This window comes from Pristiophorus japonicus, chromosome 1 (genome assembly GCF_044704955.1).
Source record: "Pristiophorus japonicus isolate sPriJap1 chromosome 1, sPriJap1.hap1, whole genome shotgun sequence".
NCBI lineage: Eukaryota > Metazoa > Chordata > Chondrichthyes > Pristiophoridae > Pristiophorus > Pristiophorus japonicus.
In genome coordinates this window covers 312267346-312283680 of record NC_091977.1, presented here as the reverse complement: position 1 = coordinate 312283680, position 16335 = coordinate 312267346, and positions in this window count along the sequence as shown.

Genomic DNA, 16335 nt, shown 5'->3' with positions numbered 1-16335 from the left:
TGTGTGTTTGGATCATAAATGTACTTTAGTAAATAAAATACAATACAAATTAATTTTACCTTTCACTGAAAATGTATGTTTGCGGAAGATGGCTGCTTCTATAGGGTGAATTTTCCTCCGGCACTCTTGATTCAGGTCTTCACAGGTTTGAGTGCATAGTGGAAAATGAAATTAAATTTAACCCCTACTTAAATGTTACATTGGTCACACTACCTCTGTTGCAAATACAGATCTTAGCGGTGGTGCAAACACTTTCATCCAGCAATGCTTTGGAGATCATACCTTTGATAACATAATCACAGTACTACAACAATCCTTTTTAAAAAATAAAAAGTCCCCTTTTTAATAATCTGCACACAAAAAAACGTCCCGGTGGAATGGCACAGGGTGAGCTTTAAGAATAGGGCTGGCATGTGGAAGTGTTTTACGAAAATGTAAGTATTAAAATGTTGCAACATTAAACTGTATATATATCATAACAAATGTGAACTCCAGGGCAAAGAATTGCCATTAGTATTATGGCAACGCTAATAGTGAAGATAAAATCAGACTATGTTTGACAGAGGTGAAAGTAAATGGGTGTGTCTGTGCATGGGGCTGTTGCAAGAGCTTCTCTACTAATTTATTTTTGCTCTTCAGCACCTGACAAGAATGATGACATGGAGTTCTATCTAAAACTACTGAAGCTTATAGAAGATGAGGAAGGAAACCTGGACGGCAGTATACCAGGTAAAATATCAGCAGAAAACTCAGCTGTAAGCTCTTTAAGTTGTGCATTGTTAGAAAGTTATGACACGCTCACATTTTGCAGTCAGCTCTTAACGTTGATTGTGGGGATTTTTTTTCTCCATGTTTATAGATCAGGTTCTGGTGCATTGACATATTTTATGGATGGCCCAGCACAGCATGCAGCAAGTACACATGCAACACAAATAATGTCATGTAACAACAGACACAAAGAGGGTGAATGATCAGAGTGAAATATTTCAACGAATACCACAGGAGAAACCCCAATGATGTCTCATTCTGGAGCATTCATGCGTTAAAAATTTCACCTGCCTCCAATTAGGTAAAAAGAAATCTTCAGGGGACTTTAAGGAACCCTCACAGAATGGGGTTTAGTGAATCTAGCAGGGTGCATCATGATGGGAAAATGCTGAGTAGAAGCAGTGGCACCTCTTAGGAGATGGGGCGGTGTGGGGGAGGGGGGGCATGGGGGAGGGGACAGAGGTGTGGGAAAAATAGAGGAGCAGCCTATGATAACTGCAAGGGGGTCTGGAAGCAGATTTTGTGCCTGGCTTCTAGGCTGTTGAGGTGTTAGGCCCAGGCAAATGGAGGAGACAAATTACATAAAAAGGTGGAAAAGAAATGACCACAAAAAATGCATCAGAAGGAAGTTTAATAAAAATCTCACCACACAGTGGCTACATGTCCAATTGAGATCTGCCATCTTTATAATATTTCTGAGGCTGGAGCAGGAAACACACATTCCCTTAGCAATAGCTCCCAGCAGCCTCTGTTCCACTTCAATCGAAACAATAATTAAAAATATCCCAGCAAAATAATTATCAGCCAAATGGTATTTTTCCCACAATACTCAAGGAAGGATGAGGTCATTGCTGGGCCTTATCGTATAGTATTCCTTTAACACAAGGCCATTATTTGTTTAGGAGATATTTCAACTGGTAAAAAATTAATCCCCAGTATAAGTGATTCTGTATAAGTATAAGTGCACAGTAGTGTATTTAGGTTAGGTGGTAAAACTGCATTCCATCACACACAAGTCCAACTACTTGTGTAATTGGAGTGTGGATTTGTAATATTGTTACTGACAAATCATCCATCATTTTATGTTTGTGGGGGGGGTGGCGGGAGGGAGAGGCAAGAAGGTCATAATCCTGTAATCTGAAAAGAAAATTATATTTTGATATTATGCCAGATGCTGTGTTGAGCTCATTTCAAAGACTATCAGACAATTATTTTCTCCGAAATCCATTTCTAGTATAAATACAAATAATGTGACAAAATAACAGCTTGTGTTTGACATCTTGCAATAAGATTTAGCTTTAGATTGTGGAGGCATAGTCCATGGCAGTTCATCAGAAACAAATGCATGAATACATTTGGCCAATTTTGCTTGATAGGTATCATTGGATATTTTGTTAAAAAGCAGCTTAAAGATCATGAATGCAGAACATTAAATTGCCGTTGCAAGTGTGGTTTATGCTGAAATAGGGAGCACGGCAGCTTGTTCTTCAATAAGCTCAAGGCCCTTTTACAACCAGAATAGATGTGACTGATTGTAACCATCATAGGACAATTCTCCAATTTGTTCATTAAGTGGGCCAGTGAGTGGGTTGCACCTATTAAAGGTGTGCCATTGTTGTTTCCCGGTGGGGAAACCGTGTAATATTTGGTGTAATCTTCTTCCTCATGATAATTGGCCTTATTTTAGGAAAAGCGCTGTCAGTAACCCTTTATTTGTAATATCTTATGTTAATGCTGCTCCATGAAAATGTATTGGATTTCCAATGGGACAATCCTTCGTTTATTTTTTCATTAATGTCGGCATCGGAAATGTGGTCAATCTAAATAACACTGATCTCGCACTCTGGTCTGCCCTCAAGACTTCCATAATTAGCACCTATTCAGTCACTTGACCAGGAAACACCAAGACTGGTTCGATGAGAACGAGCAGGAGATCCAGGAGCTAAAATGCCGCAAGCGCAAGGCATTCTTGGACTGGAAGAAGCAACACAACCCGAGGGCAAGAAAGCAGCTCTAGACGTGTGAAGGCCGAGGTCCAACAGAAAACCTGCGACCTAAAGAACAGATGGCAGGTGGAGAAAACACAAGAAATCCAGCAGCTAGCCGACAACCACGACGTGCGTGGATTCTTCAGCGCAGTCAAGACGACCTATGGCCCAAGCACCCAAGGACCTATCCCACTGCTGGCCAAGAACGGAAAGGTGCTCGTCAAGGACAGAGAGGCAGTCAGTGCTCGCTGGAAGGAGCACTTAGGAGATCTCCTTAACCGAGACTCTGGCTTCGATGTGAGTGTCCTCGACTCTACCCCACAATAAGCCACCCGCCACCATCTCAGCACAACCCCAGTTCGGCACAAGGTTGAAAAGGTCATCCGGCAACTGAAGAACAACTAGTCATCAGGAGCAAATGGAATCCCCGCCGAAGCACTACTGGCGTGGATCAATGACCTCATCTCTCTTATCTGGAAGGAGGAGGTCATGCCAGGAGAACTCGCTGTAATCGTGCCCATCTTCAAGAAAGGTGACAAGTCTGACTGCGGTAGCTACTGAGGAATCTCCCTGCTATCGACCATCAGGAAAGTCATTGCAAGAATCCCGTGGCTGGAGAGTTCCTCCCAGAGTCGCAATGCAGATTCTGCCCACTAAGGGGCACAATGGACATGATCTTCACAGCGCGGCAGATACAAGAGAAATGCAGGGAACAGCACCAACCCTTGTACATGGCCTTCTTTGATCTCATAAAAGCCTTCGACACTGTCGACCATGAGGGATTATGCAGCATCCTCCTCAGATTCGGCTGCCCCTAAAAGTTTGTCACCATCCTCCACCTGCTCCACGATGACATACAAGCCATGATCCTGAACAATGGATCCATCACAGACCCATTTCATGTTCGAACCAGGGTCAAGCAAGGCTGTGTCATCGCACCAACGCTCTTCTCGATCTTCCTTGCTGCAATGCTCCATTTAGAAACATAGAAACAGAGAAAATAGGTGCAGGAGTAGGTCATTCGGCCCTTCGAGCCTGCACCACCATTCAATATGATCATGGCTGATCATTCACCTCAGTACCCCTTTCCCACTTTCTCTCCATACCCCTTGATCCCTTTAGCCATAAGGGCCATATCTAACTCGCTCTTGAATATATCCAATGAATGGTATCAATGACTCTGTGCGGCAGGGAGTTTCACAGGTTAACAACTCTCTGAGTGAAGAAGTTTCTCCTCATCTCAGTCCTAAATGGCCTACCCCTTATCCTAAGACTGTGTCCCCTGGTTCTGGACTTCTCCAACATCGGGAACATTCTTCCCGCATCTAACCTGTCCCGTCCCGTCAGAATCATATACGTTTTTATAAGATCCCCTCTCATCTTTCTAAACTCCAGTGTATAAAAGCCCAGTTGATCCAGTCTCTCCTCATATGTCAGTCCAGCCATCCCTGGAATCAGTCTAGTGAACCTTTGCTGCACTCCCTCAATAGCAAGAATGTCCTTCCTCAGATTAGGAGACCAAAACTGAACACAATATTCCAGGTGAGGTCTCACCAAGGCCCTGTACAATTGCAGTAAGACCTCCCTGGTCCGATACTCAAATCCCCTAGCTATGAAGGCCAACATGCCATTTGCCTTCTTCACTGCCTGTTTTACTTGCATGCCAACTTTCAATGACTGATGAACCATGACACCCAGGTCTCGTTGCATCTCCCCTTTTCCTAATCTGCCACCATTCAGATAATATTCTGCCTTTGTGTTTTTGCCACCAAAATGGATAACCTCACATTTATCCACATTATACTGCATCTGCCATGCATTTGCCCACTCACCTAACCTGTCCAAATCACCCTGCAGCCTCTTAGCATCCTCCTCACAGCTCACACCGCCACCCAGTTTAGTGTCATCTGCAAACTTGGAGATATTACAATCAATTCCTACATCCAAATCATTAATGTATATTGTAAAGAGCTGTGGTCCCAGCACTGAGCCCTGTGGCACTCCACTAGTCACTGTCTCCCATTCCGAAAAGGACCCATTTATCCCGACTCTCTGCTTCCTGTCTGCCAACCAATTCACGATCCACGTCAGTACATTATCCCCAATACCATATGCTTTGATTTTACACACCAATCTCTTGTGTGGGACCTTGTCAAAAGCCTTTTGAAAGTCCAAATACACCACATCCACTGGTTCTCCCCTGTCCACTCTACTAGTTAGATCCTCAAAAAATTCCAGAAGATTTGTCAAGCATGATTTCCCTTTCACAAATCCATGCTGACTTGGACCAATCCTGTCACTGCTTTCCAAATGCGCTGCTATTTCATCCTTAATGATTGATTCCAACATTTACCCCACTACTGATGTCAGGCTAATTGATCTATAATTGCCCATTTTCTCTCTCCCTCCTTTTTTAAAAAGTGGTGTTACATTAGCTACCCTCCAGTCCCATAGGAACTGATCCAGATTCGATAGACTATTGGAAAATGATCACCAATGCATCCACTATTTCTAGTGCCACTTCCTTAAGTATTCTGGGATGCAGACTATCAGGCCCCGGGGATTTATCGGCCTTCAATCCCATCAATTTCCCGCCTAATAAGAATATCCTTCAGTTCCTCCTTCTCACTTAGACCCCCTGTCCCCTAGTACATCCGGAAGGTCATTTGTGTCATCCTTCGTGAAGACAGAATCAAAGTATTTGTTCAATTGGTCTGCCATTTCTTTGTTCCCCATTATTAATTCACCTGAGTCCAACTGCAAGGGACCTATGTTTGTCTTCACTAATCTTTTTCTCTTCACATATCTACAGAAGCTTTTGCAGTCAGTTTTTATGTTCCCGGCAAGCTTCCTCTTGTACTCTATTTTCCCCCTCCTAATTAAACCCTTTGTCCTCCTCTGCTGAATTCTAAATTTCTCCCAGTCCTCAGGTTTCCAGCTTTTTCTGGCCAATTTATATGCCTCTTCCTTGGATCTAACACTATCCTTAATTTCCCTTGTTCACCACGGTTGAGCCACCTTCCCTGTTTTATTTTTACTCCAGACAGGGATGTACAACTGTTGAAGTTCATCCATGTGATCTTTAAATGTTTGCCATTGCCGATCCACCGTCAACCCTTTAAGTATCATTTACCAGTCTATTCTAGCCAATTCACGCCTCATGCTGTCGAAGTTAGCTTTCCTTAAGTTTAGGACCCTAGTTTCTGAATTAACTGTGTCACTCTCCATCTTAATAAAGAATTCTACCATATTATGGTCACTCTTCCCCAAGGGGCCTTGCAGAACAAGATTGCTAATTAGTCCCTTCTCATTACACATCACCCAGTCTAGGATGGCCAGTTCGCTAGTTGGTTCCTCGACATATTGGTCAAGAAAACCATTCCTAATACACTCCAGGAAATCGTCCTCTACCGCATTGCTACCAGTTTGGTTAGCCCAATCTATATGTAAATTAAAGTCATCCATGATAACTGCTGTACCTTTTTTGCACACGTCCGTTATTTCTTGTTTGATGCTGTCCCCAACCTCACTACTACCGTTTGGTGGCCTGTACCCAACTCCCACCAGCGTTTTCTGCCCATTAGTATTCCGCAGCTCCACCCATACCCATTCCATATCATCCAAGCCAATGTCCTTCTTTACTATTGCATTAATTTCCTCTTTAACCAGCAACGACGCCCCGCTTCCTTTTCCTGTCTGTCTATCCTTCCTAAATGCTGAATACCCCTGGATGTTGAGTTCCTAGCCTTGGTCACCCTGGAGCCATGTCTCCGTGATGCCAATTACATCATATCCATTAACTGCTATCTGCGCAGTTAATTCGTCCACCAATACTCCTCGCATTGAGGCACAGAGCCTTCAGGCTTGGCTTTTTAACACACCTTGCCCCTTTAGAATTTTGCTGTAATGTGGCTCTTTTTATTTTTTGCCTTGAGATTCCCTGCCCTCCACTTTTACTATTCTCCTTTCTATCTTTTGCCTCTGTCTCCCTTTTTATTTCCCTCTGCCTCCCTGCATAGGTTCCCGTCCCCCTGCCACATTAGTTTAACTCCTCCGCAACAGCACTAGCAAACACTCCCCCTCGGACATTGGTTCCGGTCCTGCCCAGGTGCAGACCGGCTGGTTTGTACTGGTCCCACCTCCCTCAGAACCAGTTTTCCAATGCCCCAGGAATTTGAATCCCTCCCTTCTGCACCACTCCTCAAGCCACGTATTCATCTGAGCTATCCTGCGATTCCTACTCTGACTAGCACATGGCACTGGTAGCAATCCTGAGATTACTACTTTTGAGGTCCTACTTTTTAATTTAGCTCCTAACTCCCTAAATTCGTCTCGTAGAACCTCATCCCGTTTTTTACCTATATCTTTGGTACCCATGTGGACCACGACAGCTGGCTATTCACCCTCCCTTTTCAGAATGTCCTGCACCCGCTCCGAGACATCCTTGACCCTTGCACCAGGGAGGCAACATACCATCCTGGGTCTCGGTTGCGGCCGCAAAAACACCTATCAATTCCCCTTACAATTGAATCCCCTATCACTATAACTCTCCCACTCTTTTTCCTGCCCTCTTGTGCAGCAGAGCCACCCACGGTGCCATGAACTTGGCTGCTGCTGCCCTCCCCTGATGAGTCAGCCCCCTCAACAGTACCCAAAGCGGTGTATCTGTTTTGCAGGGGGATGACCGCAGGGGACCCCTGCACTAATTCCTTGCACTGCTCTCCCTGTTGGTCACCCATTTACTATCTGGCTGTGTACCCTTTACCTCCTGTGAGACCAACTTGCTAAACGTGCTATTCACGTCATTCTCTGCATCGTGGATGCTCCAGAGTGAATCCACCCGCAGCTCCAGTGATGCAATGCAGTCTGTCAGGATCTGCAGGCGGATATACTTCCCGCACACATCGTCGTCAGGGATACCGGAAGCGTCCCCGAGTTCCCACATAATACAGGAGGAGCATAACACGTGTCCGAGCTCTCCTGCCATGACTTACCCTTAGAATAACTTAATTTGGCAACAACAATGCTGAAGGTTACTTACTGATAAAGAAAAGAGAACAAAAAACTGCTCACCAATCACCAGCCAATCACTTACCCCCTTGGCTGTGACGTCACCTTTCGTTTTCTTTCTACTTGTTTTTTGCCTTCTCTCCCTGCAGCTGCACCAGCTGGCCTTTATAGGCCTCGGACGCTCCCTGGACTCACGTCTCAACGACCACGGACTCCCGCTGCTTCTCGCGGCCTTTATAGGCCTCGGACGCTCCCCGGACTCGCGTCTCAACGACCACGGACTCCCGCTGCTTCTCGCGGCCTTTATAGGCCTCGGATGCTCCCCGGATTCACGCCTCAGCGACCAGGAACTCCCGCTGCTTCTCGCGGCCTTTATAGGCCTTGGACACTCCCCGGATTCACGCCTCAGCGACCAGGAACTCCCGCTGCCTCTCGCGGCCTTTATTGGCCTTGGACGCTCCCCGGATTCACGCCTCAGCGACCAGGAACTCCCGCTGCTTCTCGCGGCCTTTATAGGCCTCGGATGCTCCCCGGACTCACGCCTTAGCGACCAGGAACTCCCGCTGCTTCTCACGGCCTTTATAGGCCTTGGACGCTCCCCGGACTCACGCCTCAGCGACCAGGAACTCCCGCTGCCTCTCGCGGCCTTTATAGGCCTCGGATGCTCCCCGGACTCACGCCTTAGCGACCACGAACTCCCGCTGCCTCTCACGGCCTTTATAGGCCTCGGACGCTTCCTGGACTCACGCCTCAGCAAGCTCCCCGCTGGAGTGGGCTAAATTACAGGACAAACGGGAATCTGTTCAACCTCCGCTGCTTCCTGGCAAGATCCAAGGTCATCCCATCCTCTGTCATCGAATTACAGTACGCAGACGATGCTTGCATCTGTGCACACCCGGAGGTTGAACTCCAAACCATCGTCAATACTTTCACCGAGGTGTACAAGAGCATGGGCCTTACACTAAACATCCATAAGACAAAGGTCCTCTACCAACCTGCCCCCGCCACACAGCACTGTCTCCCCCCGGTTTTCAAAATCCACGACGAGGCCTTGGACAATGTGGACCATTTTCCATACCTCAGTAGCCTGCTGTCAACAAGGGCAGACATCGACGGCGAGGTCCAACACCGCCTTCAGTGCATCAGTGCAGCCTATGGTCGCCTGAGGAAGAAAGTGTTTGAAGACCAGTATCTCAAACCCGGCACCAAGCTTATGTTCTACAGAGCAGTGGTGATACCTGGTACACTCATAATAAAGGATGAAACTGAGTAGTGTGTGCAATGAGCAAGTGTCACCTTAGCTCCTTTAATAAGACTCCAGAGTGCAGGTACCTCGTCGGTGGTCTGTTTATATACTGTGCCCCTAAGGGATGCTGGGATCCCTTGGGACTCCAACAGGTGGGCCCTCTGGTGGTCAGGTGTCATGCAGATTACACAGGGTTACATACATATACATCACTCCCCCGTGAAGTCCATAGTACACTTATTTACAAGGTGAGGCGATCTGGGGCTTTACACTCCCTTGTCGATCGTCTCAGTACGAATTCGGGTGTGGGTGGGTTGGTCAGTTCTTCACTGGGCTGTTGGGCAGCCAGCCTTGCCAGGCTGCTGGGGATGATGAGTTCGGTATCGTGGTCAACCATGATGTCAGTTGTCACTTGTGTGTGTTTTGGAAGGTCAAAGTTGGTGGTGTCCTCTTCGGGTTGTTCGTAGCTGTTGGTGAACCGCAATTTGATTTGGTCCAAATGTTTTCTGTGCATTTGTCCATTGGCCAATTTAACCTGAAACACCCTACTCCCCTCTTTGGCTGTGACCATGCCAGCGAGCCATTTGGGAGCTTGTCCATAATTGAGCATAAACACGGGATCATTGATCTCAATATCGCGTGACAAATTTGCGCGGTCATGGTACATACTTTGTTGATGCCGCTTGCCCTCCACGTGATCATGGAGATCAAGGTGGACAAGAGAAAGCCTTGTTTTGTGCGCCCTTTTCATGAGTAGCTCGGCTGGGGGAGCCCCGGTGAGTGAGTGGGGTCTGGTGCGGTAGCTGAGCAGCACTTGGGACAGCTGGGTCTGCAGGGAGCCTTCCGACACACATTTCAAGTTTTGCTTGATGGTCTGAATTGCCCGTTCTGCCTGGCCGTTGGATGTGGGTTTGAACAGAGCAGATGTGATGTGCTTGATCCCATTGCGGGTCATGAAATGCTTTAATTCAGCACTGGTGAAGCACGGCCCAGTGTCGCTGACTAGGACATCAGGCAGGCCGTGCGTGGCAAACATGGTTTGTAGGCTTTCAATAGTAGCCGGGGACGTGCTTACTGACATGATTGCACATTCAATCCATTTTGAGTCAGTGTCCACGACAACCAAAAACATTTTGCCTAGTAATGGGCCTGCATAGCCTACGTGGATCCTCAACCACGGTTTGGAGGACCACGACCACAAACTTAACGGTGCCTCTCTGGGTGCATTGCTCAGTTGAGAACAAGTGTTGCACTGGCACACGCATGACTCTAAATCTGAGTCGATGCCGGGCCACCACACATGGGATCTGGCTATGGCTTTATCATTACGATGCCTGGGTGGGTACTGTGCAGTTCACATATGAATGTGTCTCTGCCTTTCTTGGGCAAGACCACACGATTGCCCCACAATTGACAGTCCGCCTGCAGGGACAACTCATCTTTGCGCCTGTGGAACGGCTTAATCGCCTCTTGTATCTCCACTGGGACAGCGGACCAGCTCCCATGGAGGCACAGTTTTTTTACCAAGGATAGTAAAGGATCCTGGCTGGTCCATGTCCTGATCTGGCGGGCCGTAACGGGGGACTTCTCGTTCTCGAATTCCCCCATGACCATGAGCAAGTGCGCTGGCTGTGCCATTTCCACCCCGGTGGTGGGCAATAGCAGCTGACTGAGAGCATCTGCGCAGTTCTCTTTGCCCAGTCTGTAGCGGATTACATAGTTGTATGCCGACAGCGTGAGCGCCCATCTTTGGATTCGGGTAGAGGCATTGGTATTAATCCCTTTGCTCTCAGAGAACAGCGATTATGAGCGGCTTGTGGTCAGTTTCAAGCTCAAACTTGAGGCCAAATAAATACTGGTGCATTTTTTTCACCCTGTAGACACATGCCAGAGCCTCTTTTTCAATCATGCTGTAGGCCCTTTCGGCCTTGGACAAATTCCTGGATGCATAAGCGACCGGTTGCAAAATCCTCGATTCATTAGCCTGTTGTAACACACACCCGACCCCGTATGACAACGCATCGCAAGCTAGCACTAATCGTTTCCAAAGGTTATACAGGACAAGCAGTTTGTTTAAACACAACATATTTCTGGCTTTCTTAAAGGCAGCCTCTTGTGAATTCCCCCATACTCAGTCATCTCCCTTGTGCAGTAGCACATGTAGAGGTTCAAGCAGGGTGCTTAACCCAGGTAGGAAATTACCGAAATAGTTAAAGAGTCCCAGGAACGACCGCAGTTCTGTCACGTTCTGTGGTCGCGGTGCGTTCTTGATGGCCTGCGTATTGGCGTCGGTGGGTCTGATGCCGTCCGTTGCGATTCTTCTTCCCAAGAATTCCTGTGCCAGGAAAACACACCGAGCGTTTCAACCTGAGTCCCACGCGATCCAACTGACTAAGAACCTCTTCCAGATTCTTCAAGTGCTCTATGGTGTCCCGACCTATAACCAATATGTTGTCCAGGAAAACCACTGTGCAAGGAACTGTTGTTCCGCTGGAAGATTGTCGCGGCCAACCGAATCCCGAATGGGCACCGGTTGCAGATAAATAGACCTTTGTGCGTGTTGACGCTGGTGAGGCCTTTCGAAGACTCCTCCAGCTCCAGCGTCATGTAGGCCAAGGTCAGGTCCAGCTTAGTGAACATCTTCCCTCCAGCCAAGGTCGCAAATAGGTCGTCTGCTTTGGGTAGCGGGTACTGATCTGCAGCGAAAAACAGTTAATCGTTACTTTATAGTCCCCGCAAATTCTAACCGTGCCGTCCTCCTTAAGTACGGGGACAGTCGGACTGGTCCAGTCATTGAATTCCACCAGCACGATGATGCCTTCACATTGCAGCCTGTCCAGCTCAACTTTTTCACGCATCATGCATGGTACCGCCTGTGCCTTGTTGTGGATGGGTCGCGTACCGGGAACCAAATGGATCTGCACTTTTGCCCCCTGGAAGCTTCCAATGCCTTGGCTTGAACAACGATGGGAACTTGCTCAGAACCTGGGTACACGAGGCGTCGTCGACGGACGAAAGCGCTCAGATGTCATCCCAGTTCCAGTGGATTTTTCCCAGCCAATTTCTGCCAAACAACGTGGGGCCATCCCCTGGCACAATCCGCAGCGGGAGTTCATGTACTGCTCCGTCACAGGAGACTTTGACTTCAGCACTGCCAATTACAGGGATTAGTTCCTTTATGTAAGTCCTTAATTTGGTGTGAATGGGGCTGAGCTTGGGCCTGTGTGCCTTTTTGCCCCACAGCCTGTCGAAGGCCTTTTTACTCATTATGGACTGACTTGTCCCCGTGTCCAGTTCCATAGATACTGGAATACCGTTCAGTTCAACTTTCAACATTATTGGTGGACATTTCGTAGTGAATGTGTGTACCTTGTACACTTCTGCCTCCTTTGTACGAGTCTCCAATTCAGCCTGATACACAGGGGATTGATCTTTCTCTGCAACGTGAGGGTTTGCAGGGTTTGCAGCTCGCCTGCATATTCTTTGGAGGTGTCCCATTGTTCTGCAACCATTGCACGCCTAGTGCTTAAAGCGGCATTGATGGGGCCGATGATCATCTCCGCAGCGCCAACAGGGTGTTAACGATAGATGGTGGACTCTGGTTCAATTGAGGTCGGGCCAAGCAGCCGGCATGTACGTTCTGCCATGTACATTTCTGCTCGAGACCGACGTTACTTTGTGCACAGTACTGGCCGAAACTTCTTTATTCTGCAAAATCTGTTTGGTGTTGTCGCTGGTGGACATAAATGCCTGGGGTATCGTTATGGTTTTACTTAGATTCGGAGTTTCTACAGTCAACAGTTTGCGGAGGATTGTCTCATGTCCAATGCCCAGTACAAAAAAGTCTCTGAGCATTTGTTCTAGGAAACTCTCAAACTCACAATGTCCTGTGAGGCGCCTTAGTTCGGCGACATAGCTCGCCACTTCCTGGCCCTCCGATCGTTGACACATGTAAAACCGATACCTTGCCATCAAAACGCTTTCCTAAAGGATTTAGGTGCTCCCGGACCAGTGTACACAACTCTTCGTAGGATTTCTCTGTTGGTTTTGCCGGAGCTAGGAGATTCTCCATGTGGCCATAGGTTGTTGCCCCACAGACAGTTAGGAGGATCGCTCTTCGTTTGGTAGCATTCCCGTCCCCTTCCAGCTCATTGGCCATGAAGTATTGGTCGGCTCTCTCCACAAAGACCTCCCAATTGTCCCCTTTTGAGGACTTCTCCAGGATACCGAATGTTCTTTGCATTTCGCGTGGTTGTTTGTTACCTCGTCACCAATTGGTGCACTCATAATAAAGGATGAAACTGAGGACTGTGTACAATGAGCAAGTGTGACCTTAGCTCCTTTAATAAGACTCCAGAGTGCAGGTACCTCCTGGGTGGCCTGCTTATATACTGTGCTCCCAAGGGATGCTGGGATCCCTTGGGACTCCAATAGGTGGATCCTCTGGTGGTCAGGTGTCATGCAGGTTACACAGAGTTAAAGACATTACAATACCCATCCTCCTGTATGGCTCAGAGACATGGACTATTTACAGCAGGCACCTCAAAACACTGGAGAAGTAACAACAATGCTGCCTCCGCAAAATCCTACAAATCCACTAGCAGGATAGGTGCACCCACGTCAGTGTTCTAGTGTTCTCGCTCAGGCCAACATTCCCAGCATCGAAGCACTAACCACGCTCGATCAGTTCTGCTGGACGGGCCACATCATCCGCATGCCTGACACGAGATTCCCAAAATAAGTGCTGTACTCAGAGGTCCGACAAGTGAGTCCCAGGTGGGCAGAGAAAATGCTTCAATGACTCATTTTTTTCAAGGAGGCTTTGAGGGTAATATCTCTACCGACACCTGGGAATCCCTGGCCCAAGACTCCCCAAAGTGGAGGAAAAGCATCTGGGAAGGCGTTGAACACCTCGAGTCTCTTCGCCGAGAGCAAGCTGAAGCCAAGTGTCCACAGCGGAAGGAGCACGCGGCAACCCAAGCACCCCAGCCTCCCGTTCCTCCAACCACCATCTGTCCCACCTGTGACAGACTGTAGGTCCCACATTGGACTCTTCAGTCACCTGAAAACTCATTTTTAGTGTGGAAGCAAGTCATTGTCGACTCCGAGGGACTGCCTATGATGATGATGATGATGATGCACCTATTAAAGGCGTAATATTGTTGTTTCTCAGTGGGGAAACCGTGTAATGCTTTGTGTCATCTTCCTCATGATAATTGGCCTTATTTTAGGAGAAGCGCTGTCAGTAACCCTTTATTTGGAATATCTTATGTTAACGCTGCTCCATGAAAATTTGTTGGATTTCCATTGGAACAATCCTTTGCTCGTTTTTCCATTATTGTTGGCACCAGAAATGCAGTCAATCTAAATAACACTGGTCTCACACTCCTCAACTGTATTTTGGAAAAGTAATGGCAAAGGCTATTAATCTCATTGTTGAGAGTGGCAAAGAGAAAGCTGTGGCTATGGTAGTGGCTTGGCAAGTTCTGTCCCAATTATTCATGGAGTGTACATACCTTCTGTTTGTACCTCTAGTATATAGAACCTTTTCCATGCTGTACTTCATTTGCCACTGAGCAGCTCAGGTGCAAACCCTGTAACTGTTCTTAATAAACAGTGGGTGCAGAATCTAACTGGAACTTAGTATTTTTTACTAGAATAAAGTGGGAGCAGAATCTAACTGGACTTAGTATAAAGCGGCGAATAATAAATACTGGCAATCGATGTTGCTATGGCTCCTCCCACCCCACCCACCCATCTCCATCTGCCAACAGTGGCAAAGATGTCACAAGTAAGCAGAACTCTGACATTGTTACTCCACTGTGCTTGTCTGTGACGTAAACTTTGCTTTCATAATGTGAATATTTGTAAACAGAGGGAAAAGGCGTATATAATGACTTTCAAGTGATAGCGATGCTACTTTAAGATATATTTCAGCCATTTTGCTTAATTTGGGAATGCTTTTACCAAGCATTAATACCTCTCCTGCTGCCCAATTAGAGAATGCTTCTTTCGACTGCTCTGCACTGATAGATCAGGTCCATATTGTTTCAGAACTATCTGGTGGAATATAATGCCCATTGTGTGATGAATTTAGATTTACCCAGGGTGGTTGGTTTAGATAGGTGGAGTTCTTGAGGCTACCACTTTAAGTAAAGGTCAGATTTGTAAGGCACCCGTGGTACAACATGTTCAGGAGTCATTTCTATGTATCTGATGACAGAAACCACTGGAGCTTGCATGGGGCGTGAAAGCACTGGAGTTCACAGCAATATACTGGGCCTGCGGCAGGAGGTGGAGAGTGAGATGATCCCTCCTTATGTCGAACAGTTTGAGCAGAGCGTACAAGATGACGTGATTCTGGTTGGCAGCCTTTCACTGGAACAGGTCAGACTTAAAAACTAAATAACAATGTCATCTTACCCCTCTCTGTTTTATGCTGTCATACTCCTGCACCGCCTAACACACTAATTCTTGCCATTCCGAAATGGCTGACGCAAGCTCTGCATCACAGAAATCATGCATTAACAATAATGTGTAAAGATGCTATTTATTTTTTTAATCCATTTGGATCATTGCAACTACCGTGGTATTACTATATTTTTGTTGCTGGCTTCAATCACAAAGTATTAATGTGGATCATGTGTACTTAAGGATTAGTGAAGTATTCATTAAAAAAAATAATTGAGAGAATGCGAACAGGTAGAACCGCAAATAAGCTCTCTTTTTTAAAATTAAAATATCCCAATGAATCATCTGTTTATTGAACATATAAAATAGCAGGGACCAGCTTCCTGATTATAACATTACAGGCTAACAAGAATTTTTGAGAGGAACATTTCGCATAGGATTAAAAAAGGTTTTTTAAAAAAGAGGGAATAGTGTACAGCTGAAAGGTACTTATGTTGAAAACATTGAACAATAGAATAATTACCCTTGTACCATGTTTGGTACTTAAGAGCAGCGCAATCTATAATTTTCTATGCTTGAATAGGCCCGAGATCAACGACGGAGGTTTCATGATGCACACATGGATTGTCGGTCGCAGCAGAAGCATCTGGTTCAGCAAGAAAAGCTGTCTGTCAAAACGCAGGAGGAAGAAGCCAAGCAACGAGTGATGGCATTTGTAAGGAAAAAAACAAAGGTATCCAGATCCCTTGCTGTGCATGTTTCAACTGTAGATTACGTGTCTGTCTGTGTCTGCATGTTTTACTGCCAAGAGATGTTTGCCATTAATTTCTTAACAAAGTAGCAATTATAAGGTCATGATTCATTTTTATTGTAATGAATAGTCAAAATTAAGGGCTTTTGAGGCAAGTCTCC